This window comes from Lampris incognitus, chromosome 9 (assembly GCF_029633865.1).
Source record: "Lampris incognitus isolate fLamInc1 chromosome 9, fLamInc1.hap2, whole genome shotgun sequence".
NCBI lineage: Eukaryota > Metazoa > Chordata > Actinopteri > Lampriformes > Lampridae > Lampris > Lampris incognitus.
This window is the reverse complement of record NC_079219.1, coordinates 25,269,351-25,282,871: the sequence shown is the minus strand read 5'-3', so window position 1 is coordinate 25,282,871 and position 13,521 is coordinate 25,269,351. Positions and strand designations below refer to the sequence as shown.

General features: G+C 44.4%; 1 protein-coding gene across 3 annotated transcripts in view; it reads right to left on the bottom strand.

The window, feature by feature from the left end:
• The window catches only part of LOC130117724 (neurocalcin-delta A), a 122,175-nt gene that overhangs the window by 27,495 nt on the left and 81,159 nt on the right, over positions 1-13,521 (bottom strand). The window lies entirely within an intron of this gene.

Genomic DNA, 13,521 nt, shown 5'->3' with positions numbered 1-13,521 from the left:
TCCATTCATGCTGTGATGACCCAATATGAAATGGTGCTAAATGCACTGGAGGAGATGGCTGCAAGTAACTGGAGCTCTGAATCTGCAAGCCAGGCACAGGGCTTGCATGATCGACTGCATCAAGATAATGTTGTACTGAGCCTCATGCTTGCCCTAGATATTATAAGTGAACTAAAGGTACTAAATCTATCTCTCCAGAGAAACAGCAACAGTGGAAGGCATGCATTCTTCTGTCTCCCTTGTCTGACATAGCTTGGGGGCAAAAGGAGACACTGAACACTTTCAGGTGATCTTCTGGGAGGCAGAAGACAGGTGTGACAATCTGTCTCTACAGCCTATTGTTTTACCATGCACACATTGATATTCTGGGCAGGCCACAGCTTATATGCTTGGATCCGCCTTGGATTTCTACAGAACAGAGTTCTGTGTCTTAGACACAGTAGATACACAAATTAGTGACAAGTTTATGCAACAAGGCATAGAAACGATATTTTGCGTCTATCTGTGATTTAAACTTTAGTTGAATGTTTTGTATTTTGCTTTTTGCTTTTTGTTCTATGTATATTATTATGTATATTATATATATTTGTGTAAATATGTAAATATAAAAGAAGTGTTGCGTGATATGTGTTTTCATAATAAAAGGAAAAAGAACGAGCATGTACCACGTACCCTTACCACAGCGGCCTGGGTTCGAATCCGGCCTGGGGCCTTTGCTGCATGTCATCCCCTCTCTGTCCCCTGCCTTTCCTGTCTCTTTCTCTCTCTGCTATCGCTGCCAAGTAAAGGCGAAAAAAAAAAATCAGAAAAAAAAGAAAAAAGATAAAACAATTTGAAAACACACTCCTGACTGGCATTACAAATGAAGCTGTTTGTAAATATCCCAAACTGAATGAAGAAAACCTGAGAGTCCAATTAACTCTGTTTAAAAACAAGTACAATATCAAGACAACCGCAGATGCTGTGCAAGCTTTAAAGGAAATGGTCCCTGCAGTTCGCAGCCTATTCGATCAGGCAGAGACACTAGTTAGGTTGTTGATGGTGCCCATATCATCTGCTGAGGCACAGCTTTAGTGGATTGCGTAGATTGAAACTATGGTTGCTATCTACCATGAGTCAAAAAACATCGATAGCGTTGCTGTGTGCAATATTCAAAACGAGAGGCTCCACATACTGGACAACAGATAAATTACTCAGCAATTTGTGTAGGGTAATGAAAGGTTAAGAGTTTTTGGGTCCTTCAGGGAGCCTGCTTCTGGACAGTATATTTGCTTGGCTGCACTATGCATATAGAAGTCACTTTTTTTTGTTTTGGATTTTTCCTCCCTTTTCTCCCCAACTGTACTTGGTCAATTACCCTATTTCCGAGCCGTCCCGGTTGCTGCTTCTCCACCCCCTCTGATGATCCGGGGAGGGCTGCAGAATACCACACGCCTCCTCCGATACATGTGGAGTCGTCAGCCGCTTCTTTTCACCTGACAGTGAGGAGTTTCGCCAGGGGGATGTAGCGCGTGGGAGGATCACACTATTCCTCCCAGTTCCCCCTCCCCCCTGAACAGGTGTCCCGACTGACCAGAGGAGGCACTAGTGCAGATACCACGACACATACCCACATCCGGCTTCCCACCCACAGAAAATTGTGTCTGTAGGGACACCCAACCAGGCTGGAGGTAACATGGAGATTTGAGCCGATGACCCCATATTGATAAGCAACGGAACAGACTGCTACACTAGCCGGACGCCCTATAGACCTCACTTCTGATACTTCGATTTGAAAAGTCAAAGGTTAAAATTCATCTGTTGTAGACAACGAACTAACAGTTTGATCATGTATGTTGACCAGTGCTGATCATGTAGGCCTATGTTGACCAGTTTATAAAAAAGTCAGTAAACCCGTCATGACTTTTAGAGTGTTAAACCGTTAGCCCAAATTACTCGAAATGCCTCATCAAGCATAGTCGTATAAGCTTAAAAGTTGAGACCTTTTGGTCACAGTTTGGTCCCCTCCCTTCAGAAAACCCTCCTGTGCCCCTGAGGGGGTGTGTTGGGTTTTCTGGGAGACATCTGTACTCATGTTATTCTTAATACTGGGCAGCAGCTCAATGCACCAGGACAACAAAGGGAGAGACAAAGTGGTAGGAAAAGAGACACAAAGAAAGACATGGCAGAGAGAGAGAGGGGGGAAGAGAGTGGACAACAGACCTACAGAGAGAGGATTAAAATAAGAAAACAAATGAATGAGAGCTGAATTGACAGTGACTCTTGACACCCCCCCCACCCCACACACAGCTGCAGACTACACTGACCAGCAGGACATCATTACTCTATTAACACACTGCAGTCCTGGCTCCTATGGTCCTGTTTGTACCACTTGGATAACAGCCAGCTCTTCCAGGATCTGCCTCTCTGAATCTCTCTTTTCATACTAAAGTGCACCCACTAGTGAGCACTGCTTCTTTCTGACTGAACATCAAACCTGATAGAGCAGACAGCCAGCATTTGATGTCCTGTCAGATTGATTGGGGCTGCTAGCTAGAGGCTGCCCACAGTATTTATTTCCATCCCTTATACTTAAAATGCCCTGCTTAGCCCTCATTAGGTTGCTATGGTAACAGACGCGATGGCAAGGGGGAAGAGGGGGCAACCAAGCATCGCATCAACTGATTAAGAGGATAAGTGCACTACTTATATGAAACACATCTGGAAAACGACAGTTCCTTAAGTCAATGTACAAAAAAAAAAAAAAACGAAAGAAAGAAAAAACGAAAGAAAGAAAAAGAAACGTGACTCTTGGGGGGGTTACAACTCGTCACATGATGCCTCAAAAAAGTGTGTCACCTAATGCAGCAATTTCACTGAACAGCCAATGACAATGCTAGATAGAGATGCAGCAATTTCACTGCCGATACCAATTCCAAGTACGAGTTATTAAGTATTGGCTGACACCAAATACTGATCCAATCCATTACTTTTGCTGAACAGTGCACACTCGGACTATTATTTGGGGTAAATGGTCAATATTTTGAGAGAGAATCAGTTTTTTTTCCACCATTAAATAAATACGGCCTTCCATGTACCAAAAATACAGTAAATCAAGCCATTTTGATTATGTTTATGACATGTTACTCATGGCTTTTGGTATCGGAGTTAACATTTTTTAGATGATACCAGTATCGGTATCAGTGCATCCCTAACGCTAAATGCATAAAATATGAATTATGTAACACTTATACTAATGGTGCTGGTATGCTGACTGGCTATAAGTTAATGTATGTGTTGGATGAGACTCCAGTTTCATAGAAACTTGTCCGACGCATTGCTCCGAGTATCCAAATTCAAACCAGTTTAAGTTGGGATTTGGAAAACCTTTCAAGTAGTAATGCCACTGGCTGGGTATGCAATCGAGTGCTTCTGATGTTTTTTTCTGGTGAGATATATTTATCTACTTTGTTGGTCATATGTGAGAACCAGTGCTGGTTACGTGCCTTTTTTTGAATCCCAGTTGTTCTTCCCCTCCTCTCTGTCGAACAGGAAATGACCCCTGCCTTGTGCACTGGGGTCGTGACTAATTTGTTTGGCTCCCTGTCTGTTGTGCTCTGGTGGGGGCTTTATGCCTCCCTGGAACAGGATCATTGGACCTGGTTAATTGGACGGATGGCTAACCCCTGAGGCCCAACAGTGGGAAAATAGAGGGGAACAGAAAGGCATGGCTGTCTGTCTGTTGTAGTTCCTCTGACATCCACCCATCCAGTCTGCATTATCAGAACAGCTCACTGGGTCTGAGGATAACTACAGCACTGTACATGGTGGCCCTTATCAATATTCATCAGTTACTGATTACATCAATATTCATCAGTTACTGATTAGATACTAATGAACTTATTGGGTTGGAGTAAACATGCAAGAAATATCAATCTCACACTCTAGGAAAAGTATAGAAAATAAAGAAATTTAGGTCTTCTATGTGCTAACTGCTGTGTCAGTCACGCTTTGCTGTGACCTAGCAAACATAATTTTCCAAAAAACAAAACGAAACGGATGGTGAAAAAGTACGGCAAGCTATGGAATCACACCTGCGACGGTATTCATCAATGTAGTAAAAGCTGGTCGTAAAATATGCCAAAACTGTGGGTTGAGGCTGGGTTATGAGTGATAAAAGGTGTTTACAGAGTGCAGCTATAAAAGGCAGCTGGAGAACGTATGGTGGTCCTTGAATGATGGCAATAAAAGTCTGTAATCGCTTGTCATAGTCATCATGTATAATGAGAAGAGAGAGTGAGAGAGAACGAGAGCGAGAAAGAGCGGGAAAGATAGAACGCAATTGAGACACTGAGCCTCAGCCTTGAGATGGTTCTGACTCAAAGAATGCCTCTTGGGATCCAAACAAAGCTAACTCTGCTTCCTGTGGTCAAAGAGAAATATAGAAACAGGAAATAGCATCATGGAAAAAAAACAAATGGAACGGAAGTTACATCACAGCCCGGTTCAAAGGTCAGGATGAACCCAGGGAACAGGGATGGCTTTCTTAAGACGTGAAGACACTGACATATAAAACGTTACAAAGATTTCCACAAGCAGAAATTTGAGAGAATGCGAGCTGGCTCGTGGTTCGAGTATTTTATTTCAGCAGAAGCGAAACGTTTTTGCCAAGTAAAATGTCACAGGATTTCACATCATGCTGCTCGTTTGATATCACTGTACCGCTGGCCGCAAAGTATTTCAAATAGCTCATTACTCTCAACATTTAATTGTCAAGAATAGTATGGGAAGTATGGGAATTACAGCTCTTTGAAGAAAGCAGGATCTTACGGCTTCGTTCCTTTCCAAGAACCGTTTCCAAAGTACAGTGCTTCATTTTTTTTTTCTCGTGGAAAGGGATCTATGTTAATCAGTGAACTACAGCAAAGCTTCAGCAGCAGGATTACACCAACGAATCGATCAATACCATGAATAGCTACAGAATACAAATGTATAGGAGCCTCAATATTGGAGGGCTACACAAACATGTAATTTAGCTCGTCCCATCCAGAACCTGCAAAAAAATCTTGCCCCAATAACACGACTTTCCTTGGTGTTTTCTTGTGTCATCGTGACTCATGTCCCGTTTCATCTCATTTAAACTGAAACTACCCACCGACAATTCTGCAACAAAGTTGTATATAGGCTACACATGAACCTCTCAAAGGAAAGGATATCATGTTAAAGAGGCTATAATGTGATACCAGAGTCTTTACTCAAAACTCATCCCATTCCTTTGTTTTTTTTTCTCTCTCATCGTTAAGCTGTCCTCTCATCGTCCTCAGTGTGGAGTTTGCACGTTCTCCCCGTGTCTGTGTGGGGTTCCTCCGAGTGCTCCGGTTTCCTCCCACAGTCCAAGGACATGTAGGTCAGGTGAATCGGCCATACTGAATTGTCCCTAGGTGTCAATGTGTTGGCCCTGTCATGGCCTGTCCAGGGTGTCTCCCTGCCTGCTGCCCAATGACTGCTGGGATAGGCTCCAGCATCCCGCGACCCCAATTGGGATAAGCAGCTTGGATAATAGATGGTTAAGCTGCCACATTCAAAATACTGTAACGTGCATGGATTAGTAGACATGTTGGCCCTTGGCTTAGGGGTCGGACCATTTAGTCGAGCGGTTAGCGATGTCTCCCGCGGTGCGGGAGATACAGGTTCGTGTCCCGGTTGTGGCGGTTCCTGTGGTTGCCCACCGAATTCATTACAATACCATTAGTTGCTATCCTATCAAACCTGAAACCACACGACAAGAGGGATACTTTTTTTTTCACAGTAGTGCATCTCTCTAAACTCAAATGATGATGACAGAATCGATGAAGGCCTGTTTTCATTTGTTCATTTTTATGATGATGATGATTTAAAGTAGGCTTCAGTGTATTCTGTTGGCCTGCACATTTTTTCCCTTGTTCCTGTAGGCCTACCACCCGTTCCTGTTGAATATCTCTGCTGTCCTGTTGCTCTCTTGCACATACACGTCAGATTTTCCCTCCTGTCTATTGCTACCCTCTATTACATCATCTTTTTAATTTTGTTGATATTTAAAGCTGCGTTAAGGGATATTGGAAGTGCATCATGGACATTCGGCCCCCCTGCCCACCCACTCCCTACTGCTCGTTCTCTGTTGCAGGCATCACACTCGAATCAAGTTTATTTGTACAACCCAACATAACAAGGTATTCCTGGAGGGCTCGGCTGAAGAGAAACACCACAAGAAAAACCTTATCAGGAAAAAAAAAATGCAAGAAGCCTCAGGAAGAGCACAGAGGAGGGATCCTTCTTCCAGGAAGGACAGACATACAATAGGTGTCAAATGCACAGAATACACAAAAGTAACAGAATTATAATGTAACATAATAGATTACATACAGAGCGAGGTAATGTGGAGTATATATAGTTAATGCATAGCAAAGTAAAATGCACTGGGGAATAAAAACTCTGCTTTGGTGTTTTTTGTTGACGTCTCTCTGGCAGTGCGACCCGGTCGCCTTTGTTCATACCAAAGAGCCGTTCAAAAGGACCGAGTCGTTCTTGAACGACACAACACTAGTTAAGGAAACCATTGACAAGTTATTATGATTAGATCTGTGCAACACAGCATTACATAACCCCAGTGTTTTGGCTGGCGTATTCACTTGTCTCTCATGGACACTTACTTATCTATCTTTACAGTCCCTAAACTGATAAGCAGCGAATAAAATCTACCAATTGTTTTGGCTTCCATGCTCCACCAAACTGAAGCACAAAACAGCTAAGTGGGGTTGCTGTTAGCCGATTTTTCTTTTGTCAGCATTAGGATATGCCATCACAACACGGATATATTGATGGGAAAATTCATCTAACAGCAGCTTTAAAGCTAACCACATTGCCCACAACTTGCTTTCTCGCAGTCTCCCTGTCTCTCTCTGCCCTTAGAGAGATGTAAATTACACATGGGGGTAGGTTATCAAATATAATGTTGACACCAGAGCAACAGAACAAACATCTACACGTTCATCAGCAGTGAGACAGGGGAAACTAACCTCAATTGCACTGATATATACTCAGCATGGGTCCCTTCCTTCATTAGCTGCGGTTTCCTATCAGCAACTACAACAGTTCATCATAGATGTTCTGTGATGAATGCTAGCCACTAGATGCAAAGTAATGAATTATGGATACGAGAGCAGCAACCGATATTGATAATTCTCACACACATACATACACACACGCACACACAGCTCTTGATGTAGTCTGACGTCGTTAATACGGTGCGAGTACAGTAAGTCAGAGGCCTGTAGGTCAGTCAAAGAGCAGCTATGATAGACCAGGTTGATCTACCTCACTGATTCCCAGCCTCCTTGAAAGGGAGTTCATTGTCACAGAGAAAGACAGAGCGAGAGCGAACAAGAGGGAAATCTACACACACACACACACACACACACACACACACACACACACACACACACACACACACACAAATTGCATGTGATTTTTCAAGTGCCAATTCTGTGATTGTGCTCTCCCCTTCCCCTTACACACTCAAGTGAAGCATGTACACTGAATGCCAAATATCTCTAAATTACCATGGGACTTGAATTCCAGGCTGCACATCCGAGATCCATCACCTCTTCTCTGCAACACTGTCATTTTGCAATACTCCCTCTAGCAAATCAGCTGAAACGGTATGTTGAACTGTGAATAAAGCCATATTCCACAGTGCTAACAATGAGAGAGCTACTGCTGTTGCCCCTTGTTGAGACCAAGTGGAAAAAAAACTGTAAAGTTATTTGATAGCTTTGTCCATTAATATCAAATCTGAAGCCCAACAGCTCTGCTTTGGCTGCTCTCTTTTGACCTCACAATTGCTAAAATCCTGCTTCACAAGGCAAGTCCATAGGCTCAGTGTAGGCCAGTTATTTAGACGATATCCTGTTAGCTGGACATTATATCAATATGAGTGGGTTTTTTTGTGGATTTCTCCCCAATTATACTTGGCGAATTACCCCACACTCCGAGCTATCCCAGCTGCTGCTCCATCCCCTCTGCCGATCCAGGGAGGGCTGCAGACCACCACATGCCTCCTCTGATACATGTGGAGTCACCAGCCGCTTCTTTTCACTTGACAGTGAGGAGTTTCGCCAGGGGGACATACTGCATGGGAGCATCACGCTATTCCCCCCCAGTTCCCCCTCCCTCTCGAACAGGCGCCAGGAACGACCAGAGGAGGTGGTAGTGCAGCGACCAGGACACATACACACATCCGGCTTCCCACCCGCAGACACGGCCGATTGTGTTTGTAGGGATGCCTGCCAGAGCCGGAGGTAACACGGGGATTTGAACCAGCGATCCTCATGTTGGTAGGCGACAGAATAGACTGCCACGCCACCCGGATGCAATATGAGTGCCTTTAGAAGTTTCACACCGAGGAGAAAAAACCAGACTGAAGGCAGGGAGTTAGGAAACATTTTGATCTACCGTATTTCCAGGACGACAGTGTAAGTCACATTCAGCAAAAATCGTGTTGTCGTGAGGGGAAAAAAAAAAAGCCCCAAAACAAAACAACATAGTTTAAATCGCTTCGGTGTATGGCAGTGCAGTATTTTTAATCGAGAAACAGTCCCATCTAGTGGCTTCAGTTGAAATGCAGTGTATTGTCCGACAAAATTACATTGCGTCACCTTCTTAAAATAATGGCCTAAGTCATATTTTCAAGTTTTTCAAAAAACAGAATAAATCGAAACTGAAACAAAATTTGTCAGTTTATTCTGTTTTTTGAAAAACTTGAAAATATGACTTAGGCCATTATTTTAACTGCGCTATGTGGCCTACTTTGTTTTCTGTCTTATCAGTTCTGTTTTATATGTCTTATCAGCTTTGTCTATCCATATATGAAAGGAAATGTATGTTGCACTATTTGTCTATTATCGCAAAAACCTCTGGGATCAGCATTCAATCAAACGGAAGAGCAAAATACTGCAAATACCGCAGAACCAAGCTGCTCTCGTTTCGTCTTTCCTTTCCTTTCCTTTCCTTTCCTTCATCTTTTCGTCTGCTGGTGGATATAAGAACCTCGAGCCATAAATGACATGACCCAGAGTCAGCTGGAACGCACCCACAATGGAGCCTGTGAAAATCATTTCACTAGACCGGCTTACTACCTAAAATAGTTGTCACTTCAAGGCCACAGCACTTCCTCACTTTTTCTTTGCCTCAATGCACCACACAAAGGGTAATCTGTTCTTCTCTAAGTGGTGATGCGAGGTAAGATGAAATCCACTTAAATGACCTCCTTGATGTGGAGACAGAAATAACAGCAGTGGAGTTCCCTGGTTTGCCCTCGATCAGGAAGACGAAATAACACACCTGACAAGGGTGTTATAAAAAGGAGAAAAAAGGGCGAGGATAAAAAAAAGGATTAGTCTGTTGCCTTACCTTATTCATATGTATGTGTGTGTGTGTGTGTGTGTGTGTGTGTGTGTGTGTGTGTGTGTGTGTGTGTGCGCGTGTGTTTGTTCGCCAGCTCACATCCCTACCACTTGGTGTCTGTCAGACTCTTAACATCTGTAACTTCACTGTGATCTATGATCCTCTGTCATTAGTTGTGGCCAAGTCATTACAGCTGATGGACTTACCGCTGAATTAGCTCTGCTCTATATGGAAGTTTGTTTTTTAAAATTTTTGACCCCCTCCCCTTTTTTTTTTCTCCAATTGTACTTGGCCAACTACCCCACTCTTCTAAGCTGTCCCGGTCGCTGCTCCTCCCCCTCTGCTGATCTGGAGAGGGCTGCAGACTACTACATGCCTCCTCTGATACATGTGGAGTCGCCAGCTGCTTTTTTTCACCTGACAGTGAGGAATTTCGCCAGGGGGACATAGCGCGTGGGAGGCTCACACTATTCCCCCCAGTTCCGCCCCCTGAACAGGCGCCCCGATCGACTAGAGGAGGCACTAGTGCAGCGACCAGGACACACACCCACATCCGGCTTCCTAACCGCAGACACGGGCAATTGTGTCTGTAGGGATGCCCAACCAAGCCGGAGGTAACACGGGGATTCGAACCGGTGATCCCCATGTTGGTAGGCAATGGAATAGACCACCACGCTACCCGGACGCCCTTACACGGTGGTTCTTAAAGACCCCCTCCAATGAAAATCAAGTTTTTAACCTTGTTAACATGTAGATGGGCGGCGCAGTGGCGCAGGGGTTAGCGCAGTCGCCTCAGAGCAAGAAGGTCCTAGGTTCAAGCCCCGGGGTAGTCCAACCTTGGTGGGTCATCCCAGGTTGTCCTGTGTGGAGTTTGCATGTTCTCCCCATGTCTGCGTGGGTTTCCTCCGGGGGCTTTGGTTTCCTCCCACAGTCAAGACATGTAGGTCAGGTGAATCAGCCATATTAAATTGTCCCTAGGTATGAATGTGTGTGTGTGTGTGTGTGGGGGGGGGGCCCTGTGATGGCCTGGCAGCCTGTCCAGGGTGTCTCCCCACCTGCTACCCAATGACTGCTGGAATAGGCTCCAGCATCCCCGTGACCCTGGGAGCAGGATAAGTGGTTAAGATAATAGATGGATGGACCATACAGCTGTGATGTTAGGCTAATATTACAAGACATATCGGGAGCAAAATAAGCAGTGAATACAATGGCTGAGCATATCTGCTTTGAAACGGCAGTGTACCAAGGACAGATTCAAAAAAACAGATTCAGTCAGGCAGGATTTCACACATCACAAACCTAAGGAATCAATCCCTTTAACGGACGGGGTGGTGCTTTACATATTATGTGCACCCGCTTTGACAGTACGAGCCAGAGGAGAAGCCAGGAGTAGCTCCTTGTCGTAATTTTGCCAGCTATGTTTCACTACTTTCCAAACAATGGCGGAGACATGCTTTGTTTTTGGCTGCAAATATACAAACGGAGAAACACCGAGTCTTCATTTATTACCGAAGGATCCAAAAATCAGAGAAATGGGTGCAGTTTATTTAGAAAAATTCTAATGTCCCAGCCAACTTCGAGAGAAAACGCAGGTGTGCAGTAGCCATTATCAAGAGCAGTTTTGGACATTTATCACCAAACCAGATGCGTTTGGACTGTGCCAAGCTTGGGGACCAGCAGGCAAGCAGGCAGATGAACTGGAGAGTGGCAATACTAAAAACAATGAAAAGGTGATTAGACTAACAAGCAAGAACACTGGGAAAATACCCTGAAATATTTGCAGAGCAGCCGAGCGCACGAGGCTAACGTATTTGCTCAACGAGTGGTTGAAGAGCCAGGTTTCTTATACTGCTAGGGTTGATGAGCTTGATGGAAAGCAGGTGTGTAGCTGAGGTAAGGTGAATGTAAATTAGGGGAGAGAGAGAGAGAGAGAGAGGGAGAGCGAGAGAGAGAGAGAGAGAAAGAGAGCGAGAGAGAGAGAGGGGATGCAGGCTAGGTGTACGTGGAGGGCGTGACAGAGACTTTCTATGGTATTCAAAACATTTTTTCCTGGGGCATCCAGGTAGCGTAGCGGTCTATTCCGTTGCCTACCAACATGGGGATCGCCGGTTCGAATCCCCGTGTTACTCGGGCGTCCCTACAGACACAATTGGCTGTGTCTGTGGGCGGGAAGCCGGATGTGGGTATGTGTCCTGGTTGCTGCACTAGCGCCTCCTCTGTTTGGCTAGGGCACCTGTTCGGGGGGGACTGGGGGGAATGTGTGATCCTCCCACGCTACATCCCCCTGGCGAAACTCTTCACTGTCAGGTGAAAAGAAGTGGCTGGCGACTCCATATGTATTGGAGGAGGCATGTGGTAGTCTGCAGCCCTCCCTGGACCAGCGGAGGGGGTGGAGCAATGACCGGGACGGCTCGGAAGAGTGGGGAAACTGGCCGGATACAATTGGGGAGACAAAGAGGGAAAAAAAAATCTTCCTAACGGTGCATCTGAGGGTTTATCTTTGCTGGCGAGTGGGACCAAGGTTTTTCTAACATTAGTAACATATTATTAGCTGATAAATGATGTAGTCAAGCCAAAAGCTCATGTCATCTATAACTATTGCATTTGTAGAGAGCGATGCATAAAATAAAATACATTAACATTCTTATACGTCCACTTGTACGCTAACTCGTCCATTTTGCTCTTTGTCAGAATGGGTTTCAGGTTCGTACATATGTGACTGGATTCCTAGGGATATAATCACTTGCCGAGCTGCAGAGGGGTGGGCAGCTGCAGACGAGCGGGGGAGGGGCGAGGGAGATCTGAATTGAGGGCAGGGATAATCTGCATATTCATAGATTCTGGATTTTTTTTTAATGAGAGAGGAGTGGATGTGATTTTAAGAAGTTTAACAAGATAACTGAAGATTGTGAAAAAAAAAACAGACAATTATATCAAACAGAGCATTTTATGTGTGAACACATGACTGGAAGGGGTCTTTAAAGCTCTTTGTTAGGTAGTGTAAGACTGGTACACCTGATGAACTGGCATCAGACATGCTCATAGATCACTGTTACACACCTTAAATCATGACTTACACACAGCTGTATTCAAGATGTCACTCTTACTGCAGATGAAGGGGGAATGAGGAATTTCCAAGAAAGCAGAAGGATGAATTAGAACTACAAATTACTGCAAAGCACAGGCGACTAAAAAACAAACAGACAAAAAAAAGAAAAGAGAATGTTATGAAGTATATCATGTTTTCATAATAAAATATTTTTTTCAACTTCATTATCATCTAAGATATAACCCGAGATAACGCCATTATATGTTTTACACTTCGAGGTGCTCAATATATCTTCCATTTTTACCATTCTGTTGTTTTATCACGCAGCATGTAAATCACCATGACGTCACAGCGAGTGTGCATTCCACCGAGCAGGCTAAAAATAAAACAGGTGTTTCCCACTGCTTCCCCCCAAACCAATACATGGTAACCTATAGTTCAAAGCCACCCTTTAAAACCCGTATATGTGCCCGCCAAGCCTTTAGAGCTGTGTCCACCCTATGGGGTTGAGACTCAGAGAATGACCTTTGACCCCTACATAAAGAAGCCTATTGGAGTACGACAAAAAGGCCGGTAGACCAGCTGTCCCTAGAAGCCATCACCGACGGGCCTCTTGTCTGCAGCAGAATGTGTTCTTTCAGGGGGGATGAGCCAGTCGGACTCTTTCTACGCTGTTGATCCGGCGTAGACTTTCATGATTCATTCCTATGTGCAGCCTTTCCTCCTTACACGTATACATCGCTCCCTCCTCTGTAAGGTAAAGCCCTACAGCAGCGGTCGGGAACCTATGGCTCGCGAGCCATATATGGCTCTTCCGGTGACGGCATATGGCTCCCAGACAATTTTGAGTTGAAAATTATTTTTTTTTCAAAAAAATCAGTTTGGAACTGATTTTAAAATACTTGTGATATTTCTTAATAATACTGTGTCATTTTAAAGTAAACAGAAATTAGTTTTGAAGATAAATTTCACGGGTCACGGGTCACCCGTGGGTCGGGTCAGGAACCAAAGGCTCGCGAGCATGTCCGGGTCATTGTAAAGGTGAAGAAATC